Source organism: Lissotriton helveticus, chromosome 6, assembly GCF_964261635.1.
Source record: "Lissotriton helveticus chromosome 6, aLisHel1.1, whole genome shotgun sequence".
Taxonomy (NCBI): Eukaryota; Metazoa; Chordata; class Amphibia; order Caudata; family Salamandridae; genus Lissotriton; species Lissotriton helveticus.
Genome location: NC_136067.1, coordinates 509,934,103 through 509,948,301, shown reverse-complemented (window position 1 = coordinate 509,948,301; position 14,199 = coordinate 509,934,103). Strand labels below are relative to the sequence as shown.

At 43.7% G+C, this 14,199-nt stretch overlaps 1 protein-coding gene across 1 annotated transcript in view; it reads right to left on the bottom strand.

The window, feature by feature from the left end:
* The window catches only part of HCRTR2 (hypocretin receptor 2), a 1,670,131-nt gene that overhangs the window by 73,727 nt on the left and 1,582,205 nt on the right, over window positions 1-14,199 (bottom strand). The gene's annotated exons all lie outside the window — the stretch shown is intronic.

The following is a 14,199-nucleotide window of genomic DNA, read 5'->3' as shown; positions in this document are numbered from 1 at the left end:
GATGGGAACAGGGCAAACCAAACTACCAAGCCAATTCTTATACTGGGAAGGAAACAAGCTTCCGGGGACCGGTTTCTGCCATTTCAAGCAAGCCGGGCCGAAGACGGCTGTAATGCCAGAAACCGGTGAGCAGTGAGCTAAAAAACGGTGATGGATCAAGCCCTGATCTGTTGACTGGGTAGGAGTGTTCTGATTAACTCAGATACTCTGTCCATCACCACCCCCTTTTTGTAATCATTTTGGCCACCATGAGTGTGGAAGGGTATGCTCAGACATGAGTCCCTTGCTCATTGCACCATCAGGATTCAAGCAAGCCGGGCCGAAGACGGCTGTAATGCCAGAAACCGGTCCCCGGAAGCTTGTTTCCTTTCCAGTGAAGAATTGGCTTGGTAGTTTGGTCTGCCCTGTTCCCATGATGCACTGGGCCAGGGACAGACTAATTTGCATATAGCCAGGTTCTGAACTGGGATGGTGCAGTGAGCTAAAAAACGGTGATGGATCAAGCCCTGATCTGTTGACTGGGTAGGAGTGTTCTGATTAACTCAGATACTCTGTCCATCACCACCCCCTTTTTGTAAGTACATGTGCTAGAGGCTGAGGTAAAATATTGTCTCTTGTGTCTCTTAAAATAGAAGCTCTGTTCTCTAAAAATAGTTCTACTTTAAGCAGAGTACCATGTGCCAGAAAAAGTAAATATTTTGGAAGTGAGAAAAAAAAATAATTTCGCTTTCAGGGGAAAAAATAGTTTCAATTGTTTTCAGTAGTGTTGTTTATCAAAACTGAAGGCCGAATTCAGAGTTTCAGGGAACGCTGTGTGCTTGTTGTTTTAAAAGTTATTCTCGTTGTTTGGTGAGAACATTAAATCAGACAGGCTTGCAAAAAATTGGTCTACAACATCAGGTGATAGTTCGACCAAGTTTGAAAAAGCTGCAATAGTGCAATGTGAGAATCATTGCCATCATCGATGTCGGGATCAGCAATGCTCACGGAAGGTTGTACCTGTGTGGTGCTGCTTTCATCTCGTACTTTACCGCCACCTAGTCGTAATGGTGAAGTCTCAACTAATGCCGTCATCAGAATAGGTAGCTGCTGGGGACAACACGTTGCATGAGCCGTTACCGAACCAAGCAAAGTATCGATATCCATAGGTACTGCTGATGGTAGTGTAAGACAGACGTCCAACACGCATTCTTCTCCGCATAGCAGACATCGAAGCACAGGTAAGATGCAATCTTGCCAGATTGGTCTGAATGAAAGAAACCAAGTTGTATTCAGATCTCTTAGCCGGGCTAATCCGAGGACTCTAGTGATTTGGTCTCGGTAGCGTATTGCTAGGATCGTATCTTCCATCGTAGCTGGAGTTCTGTCTGTGGCTTGGCTTGCCATATCGGAGCAGAAGAATCAAAAATAAAATTCCTGCTGTTGTCCCAAAAGAAGAGGCAGGCCGCCAAATAACAAATGCACAAAATTCGCGAAAATGCCCAGAACTGTTTCGAAGGGTGCTAACAGTCCCGAAAAAATTGCCTTAAATACATGTGTGATGCCACTGGTATCAGACATGTTTAAGATTTGACCTAACATTTCTACGAAATGCACGGGGCAATTTGTTGATAATACGGTATGTATCTCTGCCGCTGTCCTTGCAACTTGCAGATCGTACGTATCTTTGGACGAGGTTAAAGGCACAGTTGTCTGTAAAAGAATGGACTTCATTCTGCTTAAAGTATCAATTTGAATAGAAGAGATATTCAAAGAAGGCCACATTGCCGCCTCCATGTCTGGATTGCTGTTTGGATACAATACTTGCATACAGCAAGTGACCATGGAAGTAACGCTCACGAGATAGGCTTTTCCTGGCACCATGCCACAACAGCTGTAGTCACTTATTAGAACGAAGCTGCCGTTGGAAAGCTGTCTGAAAAATGGCTCTATCTGTGTTGCAGGAGTGCCATGCAGGTGACATGAAAGGTTATTTGATGAACCTTCGCAGGCTTCATGCTAGTTAATACCTTGACACAGAAGGGTACCGCTTAGTGATTTTTTACAATTGTTACCAGTAAGGAATACCTCCTTTTTCCCTTCACTATAACATTTGTGTGTATAAGGTAAATTCCATGTTGACTTGATGTATCCTTTACCCAACCTTTCATACAGGCCTGCTGGTATATATTTTTGGCAATACTTAAACTGGAAAGTTGTTATCGGAATTGTAACTGTTCCGTGTATTATCCATTCAATGACAGGTCTCTCTGACATTGTCAATGATAATCTCTCAAGTTTTTCAATGCTCAGTATCTTATAGTCTGCTCCTTTTTGTGCCAAACTGATCTATTTATCAGTAAGGTTAAAGATAGGGAATAATGACGTTGTGTTGATTAAACGCCATGGCACGTAGCCTGAACGCAGATTTTGTAACGTCCAGCCTAGCTGTACAATAGAACGTAATTGGGACAGACCATGTTGTAACATTACAAAAGGGGGTGGTGATGGACGGAGCATCTGAATCAATCAAACACTCACACCCAGTCAAAAGATCTGGGTTTAATCCATCACCGTTCTTTAGCCCACTCTGCCACCCCAGTTCAGACATGGCTATATGCAAATCAGTCTGACCCTGTGCCTCATGGGAACAGTCCAGCCCGAACTGCCAAGCCATGCCTTCCCTGGACCGGAAACAAGCTTCCGAGGACCGGTTTCTGGCATTCAGCTGTCTTCAGCCCGGCTTGCTTGAATCCAGTGGCAAAGTGAGCAAGGGACTCACGTCTGAGCATACCCTGCCACACTTATGGCGGCCAAAAGCGGTACAAAAGGGGGTGGTGATGGCGGAGCATCTGAATCAATCAAACACTCACACCCAGTCAAAAGATCTGGGTTTAATCCATCACCGTTCTTTAGCCCACTCTGCCACCCCAGTTCAGACATGGCTATATGCAAATCAGTCTGACCCTGTGCCTCATGGGAACAGTCATGCCCGAACTCCCAAGCCATGCCTTCCCTGGACCGGAAACCAGCTTCCGAGGACCGGCTGCTGGCATTCCAGCCGTCTTCAGCCCGGCTTGCTTGAATCCAGTGGCAAAGTGAGCAAGGGACTCACGTCTGAGCATACCCTGCCACACTTATGGCGGTCAAAAGCGGTACAAAAGGGGGTGGTGATGGACGGAGCATCTGAATCAATCAAACACTCACACCCAGTCAAAAGATCTGGGTTTAATCCATCACCGTTCTTTAGCCCACTCTGCCACCCCAGTTCAGACATGGCTATATGCAAATCAGTCTGACCCTGTGCCTCATGGGAACAGTCCAGCCCGAACTGCCAAGCCATGCCTTCCCTGGACCGGAAACAAGCTTCAGAGGACCGGTTTCTGGCATTCCAGCCGTCTTCAGCCCGGCTTGCTTGAATCCAGTGGCAAAGTGAGCAAGGGACTCACGTCTGAGCATACCCTGCCACACTTATGGCGGCAAAAAGCGGTACAAAAGGGGGTGGTGATGGACGGAGCATATGAATCAATCAAACACTCCCACCCAGTCAAAAGATCTGGGTTTAATCCATCACCGTTCTTTAGCCCACTCTGCCACCCAAGTTCAGACATGGCTATATGCAAATCAGTGTGACCCTGTGCCTCATGGGAACAGTCCAGCCCAAACTGCCAAGCCATGCCTTCCCTGGACCGGAAACAAGCTTCCGAGGACCAGTTTCTGGCATTCCAGCCGTCTTCAGCCCGGCTTGCTTGAATCCAGTGGCAAAACCGTGTACTGTTATAGAGGCAGAATTTCGATTGGCAGAGGATATTCATGTTCCTATTGTAGATTTTCTAGTTTTTTCATTTTCGGATCAAAAGCGTGTTTCACGTCTTCTGCAGCAAGAGAATTTTCCCATTGTATCCATTTTGGATCTAATGCCACAGCATTCGGAATGCGTGGTCTTGTTCCTGCCTCATGGGCTGATACTGCTGTTAAAACAGATATGCTCTTGCCTTGGGCTAGGGCTCTTTCTTTTGCTACAGCAGTTTGAACCGCAGTTAGAATTTTTTCAGTAGAACTGAATTTCATTTCAGCTTTTGTGTACAAGTGTGATTTATAAGCTATTGGTACCGTTTCTCCCTCATTAGAGGTCAGGTACGTGAATCTGCATCTTCCTGGGATGACTCGGATTACAAGGTTGCGTTCGTTTGCACGTGTTTGCAGTTTTGTTTTAGTTAACATGTCTGTTTGTAATGATGTTAAAATCTCTGTGTGTTTCTGAGTCCAATTAATTGGTTTGAAGTCAGGTTTTATTAATTCATAGAGAGGTTTAACCCTCTCTGCATAATTTAGAATGTATGTTCTTCCGAAATTCAGGAAGCCTAGTATTGATTGTAAGTTCTTCAGCGTTTTTGGAGCTTGGAGTACAGCACACTTCTCTAAGAAGTTGTCTGCTAGGCTTTTGCCTTCACTTGATAATTCATATCCTAAAAACAGGACAGTTAGGTGAGCAATTCGTGAATTTTTAAAGTTGAATTTGTACCCTTCAGCTGCGAACCCAAGTATTATGGTGTTCACTCTTTTCAAGTGTGTCTCCAGGTCGTCATCTGTGAGATAGATGTCATCGACATAAGATAATGCCTCATCATCATATATTTGTAGTAACTCTGTTACCCTTGCTGAGAATAATCCTGGGCTGTTCTTGAATCCATGTGGGAGTCGACAGAATTGTTTTTTGCGACCCCATTGTTGAGAAAGTAGTCAAATACCTGCTTTCAGGTGCAATGTTTTGGCAAAAGAAACCATTTGAGATATCTAATGTCGTTTTAGATTACTTGCGCACAATGTTATTCATTAGTGCTGCACTGTGCGAGTTTTGTACTGCAAATGTTTTGCAACAGGAGTTTAAGTGTCTGTAGTCCAAAACTAGATGATATGAATTGTCTGGCTTGGAGACAGGAAACAAAGGATTGTTCATTTGTGAGGTGCATGTTTCAATCACTCCCTGATATTCAAGTTGATCTAAGATCTCCCTGACTTGTTTTTTAGCTTCTTGCTTAACAGGATACTGCCTTTGGGCAGTCAGTTGATTTTTTAACTGGATTTTGTGGGGAGGAGAATCCTCATCCCATCCTACATGATTTTTATATAATGCAGGGGCTTGGGCCACTGCCTATTTTCTTGCAAATGTGTATTTTTTATGAATTGGAATATGATTTGAGAAGGCAGGCATTATCATTTCTTCAACAGAAGAGTGTCAGAATAAATGTAAGCACTGGAATAGAGAATGGAGGAAATCACCTAATTTCATCACACTGGAAATCATTAGGGATTATCTAGAAGCCCTCACTCACCACCCTGGGTGGTGACATGCTTCATCATCGGGCCCACCAGGAGAAGCCGAATCCCTCCCTGGTGTGCTACAACGCCAGATTACTGCGGAGCTGGTTGTTGTGATAGTGATGTAAAAAAGTGGTGATTTAAAAATGCCAAGAGGCTGTACCAGAAGAAAATTGTATTCGGTGGTCAGCTCGGCATAGATAAAACCATATGTGTTTGGAAAACTACCAAATATTATATTGGATGTTTCCACTTACAGTGGGGTCGACATGTTTCTGCCCGTATGTGTATGATTTACTGGGCTTTCATCAGGACCATGTAGATGTGTACCTCGGCGGTGTGGGCGCGCTAAGGCCCACCCTTACCAGAGGACGTGAAAATTAAAACATTTTGTGAAAAAATGTGCAAAAAACAAACCAACAAGTAGTGGGGTATTTTCTCAAAACCGTGGTTCGGCTGACCACCGAAGACATTTTTCTTCTGGTACAGCCTCTTGGCATTTTTAAATCACCACTTTTTCACATCACTGTCACAACAACCAGCTCCGCAGTAATCTGGCGTTGTAGCATAAAAGGGAGGCATTCGGCTTCTCCTGGTGGGCCCGATGATGAAGCATGTCACCACCCAGGGTGGTGAGTGAGGGCTTCTAGATAATCCCTAATGATTTCCAGTGTGATGAAATTAGGTGATTTCCTCCATTCTCTATTCCAGTGCTTACATTTATTCTGACACTCTTCTGTTGTTTAACATATATTGACCCCGGGGGACTGAGAGTGTCCCTGTGTTTCCCTCTCTCTCTAATTGTTGTTACCCATTATTATTTCTTCGCCATGAGGGCACTCCCTGACAAACTCTGGTGGCCAGTCTCTCTCAGCTAGAAGGATATCCTAGCCTTTCGAAAGGTTTTTCCAAAAGAGACCCTTTATTTTCCCAGATTTATCCCCCTCTATACGCAATGTTATTTCATATAATTTATTGGGTTTTCTAACTCTGGTGTCTGCAGTTTCCACTTCAATGTATTCATCCGTGTCCACTGTCTCCAGAAGATTCATCAGGATCTTGCAAGCTATGGTTACTTCTGCTGCGCTGTCTAGCATTGTCTGGGCCCACTCTCCATTTTTCAGTTGTGTCCTCAGAATCCTCTGCATGTTTTATTTTAATACTGGCTACCTTCTTTATTGGAAATTGTAATTTTTTACTTTGATGAGCAGGTTCCTTGTCTTTGGACTTGACGTGCTCTTCTTTGTGTTCTGACCGTCCTCTTCTTTCCGATTTCTTCGAGGAATTCTGAAAAGATCGAGAGGGACGTGTATCAATATCTTGATATCTGTCAGGTTTTCTCAATTTATCCCTATCTCTAAGGTTGTATCTTTTCTCAGAGGGCTCCCTCTGGGGAGACTTGCTTCCTCTTTCTGGAGATCTATCTCTCCTTTGAGGAGATCTTCCTCTGGACTGAAACCGTTTTTCTCTGGGAGTTGATTGTTTATTACCCACCCAACTCTTTTTTGGAGTGTTGAGATTATTCTTAATAAAAGTTTTTTCAGGATTTTCAGTTAGTTGCGGTTTTAGTGGTTTCCCAGCCAAACTATCTCTACCTAGTTCTTCATAGGATTTTTCTATGATTCTGGCAAGTTCAAAAGGTTATTCTGCTATATCTGTTTCTTTCAATTTCTTGCGGATCGCCACAGATGCTGCTTCTCCTTTTATGTTGGCTAGTAATATAGCCGAGACTTGCTTAAAGTCTTTTAGTAATTTCATACCTAGAGTTAAAGCAGGTTCTGGACCGTATTCATTTTGAATCTGTCTTAGTACGTCTGGTATAACCGCCATGGACGGAACACCATGTGTTTTTGTGTATATTGAAGCAAAGACTGTGCCCCAAGTGTTACAGTCCTCCACATGTGGTGCGATCCCCATTGGAAGGCAGATAGTCAGAATTCTGTGTTTCTCATGAGCTGTAGTATCAGGAAATACTGCCTCTATTTGAGTGATTTTTCGAGCTAACCAGAATGGAATGTGTTCCCGTTTTGCGGGTATTTTGCCAATCGCTGATTGTATATTCTGTGGTGTGATTTTATTTGTGTTCCCCTGGTGAGGGGTGTGCTGTGGAATTTTTATTGCTGGTTAGACTGTTGAAGTCCGCATGACATATTGGACCAATTGTCTATGTATTTTAATTATTAGCTTTAGTTGAGCTAAAAGTTCCCGGTCTGACATTTTTTCAATGTCGGGATGTAGTGTATAGCTGGCTAGAACCGGCCATGTGACTCCTGGTCTACCTAGTAGACCTAGCCTGGTGATATGATTTTGATGTTTTAGGGCGCCATTAAACCAGAGCAGGTGCTCTTGGTATGTTAGTGGAATTTCAACGTCCTCGAAAGGAGCGTATTCCTCTGGAGGTTCCTCTATTTTGTAATAGTGGAAATCTTGTGTTACCGCGTGTGCTGCTGGAAAATGTATCCATGAATAGAATACCTCTGTCTGGCGATATTCAGGGGCCTCTACCATGAATATGATTGTACCACCTCTCGATGATAGTCCATTTTCTATAAGTTTAAGAGTTATAGTTCTTCTTACATTTACCGGAATGATTATAGCATTCGGGTCTTCATCTCGGAGACTTGTGTCATCCGCTAGGAGTTGAGCTGCTAAAGCATCTCTTTCTTCATCACCTTCCGGCATTTTACTGACAGAAAGTTTTTTGTTGCAGATCAAGTTTCAAGGAAACAAAGATTAGGTGCACAATATTTTGGAACACTGTATCCTTCAACGTTGACTAAACCAAAAACTAAGACATAGGAATCTCTTCCTACTAAGTTCCTGCGGATATTAACCTTTTACCCACTCCAGACGTCTATTGGAGTTTTTACGGGAAAAGGGGTCTCTGTGAAAAAGCACGACTAGGTTACTCTAATGTCTTGCGTTAGATTATCGCCTTGCCAAACGTTGGGCACCATGTAGTGTAGTTCCTATATTCCCAATAGGCTCTGTGCATTAGAATAACATAAACAGCAGTTTAGACGTAGGACTGAGGTCATCTAGGTCTCTACTGACTATGTTAGACTTAATTAGGTTTGCCAGCTAGCTCAGAGGTCACTAGAAACTTTCTCGAATGAACAGGAAGGAGTTAACTTTCCTGATTAGACAAGAAGGGATTAGTTTCTGACAACTGCATAAACATGACAACTTTGCTCCCTCAGAATAAAGAGTATATCTCTAGAGTCGTGTGAAAACAATAGACAGTTATTTCACTCAGTCAATCGTGCATACTTAGTTTCACCAGAGTGCAGAGAAATAGAGAGACGGGCGTTTTCAATAAAAGGTGTTATTTATTGAGCAGTCCTCTTTCTCATGCAAGAGAAGTGAGTTGCCACAATTGCAATACTTATCATGAAGTAAAGCGCGTACAGTAAAAGTAGTATTATGAAATACTGTAAAAGCATTTATATGGTTTCTGAGCCATATGATGCTTTAAAACGGATAAAATATATACATACATAAAATCATTGACTAAACGTACTCAACTGGTGCTTCTAAGATACGTCTAGCCCGGTGTACCTGACCTAAGCCTAATACGTGGGAAGGAGTAAGTAAGGTACAGTTTTAAGTTAAGTTGGTTTTTGCCAAGAATCTGAGTCAAGAATTCTCTTAAGGTTTAATCAGCTCCGTACCTTTGTTCTAGAATGAAGGAGGTCTTGTATCTCTCTCTCACGACTCGATCTCCCAGCAACCCGCAAGGGTGACTGGAAACACCGGAGCTGGATTTTTCGGCAGGAGAAAAGACAGCGTCTCTCTCAGTGCGTCAAATGGGAGGGTCGGCTTCCTTCGGCACTCGCATTAGCTGGGCGTCAGGCACGTAGATAGCCGCTCTGCTCCAAACCACCGTGTGTTTGCTTAAGGCAATGTTGGTATATTTATACCTGGAAGGTGCCGGGTTTGACGTAAGGTTGGACATAAGACGTCACTAAGAACTAACAGTTCTTTCTGGACTCCAGGAGTTCTTGTGCAAATCAAAACAAAAGCAGGGGGAATTCCCAGGCTGCTGGAGGCTTGGTTTGTTTAAAGAACGCGTTGTAATTTCTAGCAGTCTATGGGAGTAGCCTTGCCGTATTTGGACTGCATTGGCTATGACTAAATATGGACATGATTCTTATGCCTTTATAAGGATATGTTTTGTTATAACCGCATAAGGGCATGAATCGGGGATATTTAATTAGGGTCCTAGTACATTCACAACACCTTAAAGGTGTTATATGGTAGTGAAGTCTGGGGATATATATCAGCACACAAGCTACAGGTGGCCCAAAACAAGTTTTTGCATTGGATTCGGAGTACTCCCTCCTATGCAGTACACAAAGAGCGTGACGTTAATTTCTTAGTCAACTAGGTGGCAGTTAAGCCCCTGTTGTGCTGGGTAAAAATATGGTCATGGGAGAATAAGGGCCTAAATCGCCTGATTGTTTTAGCCTGTCTGTCATTAGAGCATGCCTTTAAAATTCCTTGGTTACGGTGTGGTATATAAATAAATAATACCGGATCTAGGTTTGACTGGACATAGCAATAACAGATAGCTCAATAAATAAGAGTCAAGATTCGAGGTAGTAGGAGTTTGCAGGTTTAATACAGCATAAAGGACAGGAACAGGACAACCTGCACGGGAACAGGATGGCAGGGCCCTGCAGGGGGGACAGGGAATGAGCGCGCTAACTTTAATAACAGTACACAAGCATATATACTAAAACAGTTGCATTACAATACATACGATAGGCGGAGCAGTGGGTGTGGTCAATAGCAGTCGCGAAAGATAAGGGTGAAAGTAGGTGTAACAGGAGGCGTATACATGGACATGTGATGTAAACGTAACAGAATATGTCATAAATGGGGCGGAAACATGGAGGGGGCTACCTAAGGAGCCGGGACCTCTAACCTAATGGTGTGCGCAAACTGACAATGACGTGTTACTAGGAGAAGCTGGGGGCTATGAACTCTGCGCTAGGAGTAGAGACTGAAGTCTGGAGAGTCAGGGCGACATGTACCTAAACCCTATCTAGTATCTAATGTTTAGAGGACATGTTGATATAAACTAAGAGTCAGGAGAGGAGAGGCTAACGGACTCTAAGACTGGAGCATGCATTATTCTACATGTAGTGCGTGCTGAGGAATATTAAATGACCATTAAATACAGTATTTCTCCTACATGGAGACGTAAAGGCTAGACAATGACGGAAACTATTGATGCGATTCAGTAGCTTAGGAATGCAGAGAAGGAGGGTTGGACTGATAACTAGAATCATAACATACTCTTGGCAGACTAACAGGCAGAGCCAGGCCGAGCCGGGCACTGTGGGGCAGGAAGTAAGTGAAGGGTCGAGGATACAGGTGGGGGCTGTATCGCTCCTCAGCGAGGGTTCAGGAGACAGGAGCTGAATCTGGTGTCCGGGCCCTTTTGAGGCCTAGAAACGGGGACTTTTCAATGAAATAACGTGCACACTGGGAAACGTGGCAACGTAACTTTACATAGGCCTGATATTCATAGTATTCACGAGAACTGGAAACTGACATACTAGAGATGGACACAACTGTAATTGCGTCTTTAATCGATCATGGGGAAATACATATGCATATTAATCATGCACACATAACATAGGATGGGGAACACGTAGGGACACAGAACATGGCAAAATTTACTTTTCCACATTCCCTCCTTGTCACTACGTTTCCATCAGGAAACAATAATATTCATGATACCATCTATCATTTCATACAGTATCATTTGCTCGTCTCGAATTTTCTTGGAACGGGATTTAGGACGGGACTTGGGACTAGGAATACAAGAGGTAGCACAAATGCCACAAATTGCAGGGCCACATTGTATACAGAGGCAGCAACTGAATATGATCGCTACTGCAATACCTAGAAAGGACAACACTTTCCATCCCCAGGCGGAAATTATATTCCAGAACCAACCGGACCAGGTCCAGGTGCCTGGATCTTGGTGTAACATATGGGCAATTTTATGGAGTCTGGTTATAGCTGAATAAACAGACGGCGCGTTATTAGGAATGAAAATGCAGCAACTAGATCCGATGACTCTACATGCCCCACCCCTATCGGCCAGTATGACGTCAAGGACGAGACGATTCTGGAGCACGACAATTCTCATAAAGGATTGCTCTTCGGTTAAATTACCTAGAGCAGAAGTAGTCTCAATCACTACTGCTTCAAGTGTTCTGATTAATCTACGTATCAGTTTACTATTCACAACAGTACCTAAATAAGGAAAGACACCTTTATTGATATCTATGTATTGTTCTAGAGCAGTTTCAGTATAATCGACAATCGGGAGGTCTCTTTTGTGTCTCGTATGTACTAGGTGGGAATTCCTATGATAGTCAGGTGGGGCTAGAAAAACTGGTGGCAGTAGGAAGGCAATGTAACAGGTACCCTCCCACTCGAGGGGCAGACGAACATATGCGGTCTGACCACAAACAAAATAAGAATGACGTGAAGCTTTGAAAATAGATTTCCTACTGTCACTATACTTGACAATAGTAGTACAATCACTATGGCCTACATGTACGGAACCATTCTTTCGGACACATAATTCACCTTTGACTGGTAATACTGACATAGCAGGTAAGTCTGGAGTAGTATCAGACTGAACATTCAGGACCATGAAATTCGAAGAATAATTACCCAAATTGCAAACTTCATTTTCTAGATCTAACCCTGTTCTGTGGGGAAGACCTTGCTTGTCTGGGAAACATGTACTGTTAAGAAAAGACATATCTGTTAAGGATGACGTTAACGTGGACCATGCTCCACACGAACCGTTATGTGAAAATGGATAAGGAAAGAGTGGCAGAACTCCCTTCGGTGTCTGGAAAGGGGGAAGTCGACCACACACCCAACAATTTGTGGCATTGCTGGTCTGGTGTGAGTAATGTAACATGCGGATAAAGGAATTATTACGCATAGCAAGACGATATGAGAGTTCATGAGGAGGCAGATCACTAAACGTGTGCTCTACTGTAACATTAGAAGACTTATTTACATGAGAAACTGGAAAATACAAATAAAATGCATAACTTGTGCAGGTAATCATAAGGCTGAGATATAGCAGAAAACATAAAATAATAGTGCAACTTTTAGAGTTCTCACTAACTCTCTCTCTATGGGGGTCTATTATATACATGTCAGGAACCGGTCTAACCGTTTCACCTAGGGGAGGACTTAGACAATCAAACTGGCTGACTTATTTTACTAGACCTTAATTTTAGCTTGTACTCCTGCTGCGGAGTTTTCTCTAACAGGGAGGGATCTGTATCATTGTCTTTTGCGGGACAGTCCTTGAGAATAGTACTTTGGCAATCCTTAAAATCCTCGGAAATGTTCTTGGAGACAGTCTTTAGTCCATAAAATTTTTTCACATGAGACAGGTGGACCCAGCCCTTCCTGCCTTCCAGCTTGACGGCAGTACGGGTGGCCAGGTGGACCTGCTTGGGCTCCTTCCAGCGGGGCTCCAGCGGACTTGAACGATCAAAATTCCGGACAAGAACCATGCATCCGGGAACGATTTCATGCGGTGCCACCTCGGTATTGTCTGGAAATGCGGCGGCAACCTGTGAACGACAAGAGTGTAGGGCAGACATCAAGGAAGCTAGGTAATCTGTCAGCATATTACTTGAAACATCTGTAATACTTCGGGGTCTAGGTGTACCCCACATATTAGGGGGGCGGCCGAATACGACCTCATACGGGGACAGACCTGATCTGGAATGTGCGACCATGCACATATAAAACAAAGCAACTGGCAGAGCTACTAGCCAGTCCACACCTTTCTCTTTACATATTTTGGCAATGCGGATTTTCAGGGTCTGATTATGTCTCTCTACGAGACCGGCTGCTTCAGGATGGCGTACACAATGGAACTTCCACTGGTACCCTAACAAAAGGGAAACATGTTTCATGAGTTCAGATGAGAATGGCTGGCCGTTGTCAGAATATACGACTCTAGGGAGTCCGTAGCGGGGGAAGAATTCACGAACCAACTGCTTGGCAGTGGTCGCGGCTGTGTAATCTGGGACCGGATATGCTTCTGTCCATCTGGACAAAGCGCATACAACTACAAGGACATACTTGAAACCTCGACATCGCTCCATCTGAATATAATCCATTTGGAGGACTTCAAAAGGGTGGTCAGGGGGCTGGAATCCACCTTGTTCCACCGGGACACTTTTACCTGGATTAAACTGGCAACATATCATACAGGTACGGACTTTCTGCTTGGCTGCAGCTCGTAAATGCTTGTTGAACCAAATGTTCTGGATACTGTCTAACATAGCTTTTTCTCCTAAATGTGCTGGACTATGTGCGGTATTGATAATGACTTGAACCATTGAGTCGGGGAGAAACCATGTGGCTTTTCCCTTCGTTACCCATCCCTGATCTGTCTGGACCCCTCCTTGTTCGGACCATTTCTTAATTTCATCGGGAGTAGCATGTAACTGGATATCTATGACATCTTGAGTAGGGTCCTTAACTGTCATGCATGTAGTCGGATCTGGAGTATGGGTCTGTGTTGGATTAACTGAAATGTCTGGAGTCTGTGCTGTAAGCTTGGCTGTGCGATCTGCTAGATCATTACCTTGAGAAATAATGTCAGTAACTTTCGTATGTGCTTTGCATTTCATGATAGCAATAGATGTCGGTAAGTGTATGGCATCTAACAGAGCTTGAATAAGGAGACCATGCTGAATCTTGGTTCCATGAGAAGTCATGAAACCTCTCTCCTGCCAGAGCACTCCAAAGTCGTGTACGACTCCGAATGCGTAACGTGAATCTGTGTAAACATTGACTTTCAGGTTCTTAGCGTGTATGCAGGCTTGGGTCAGAGCA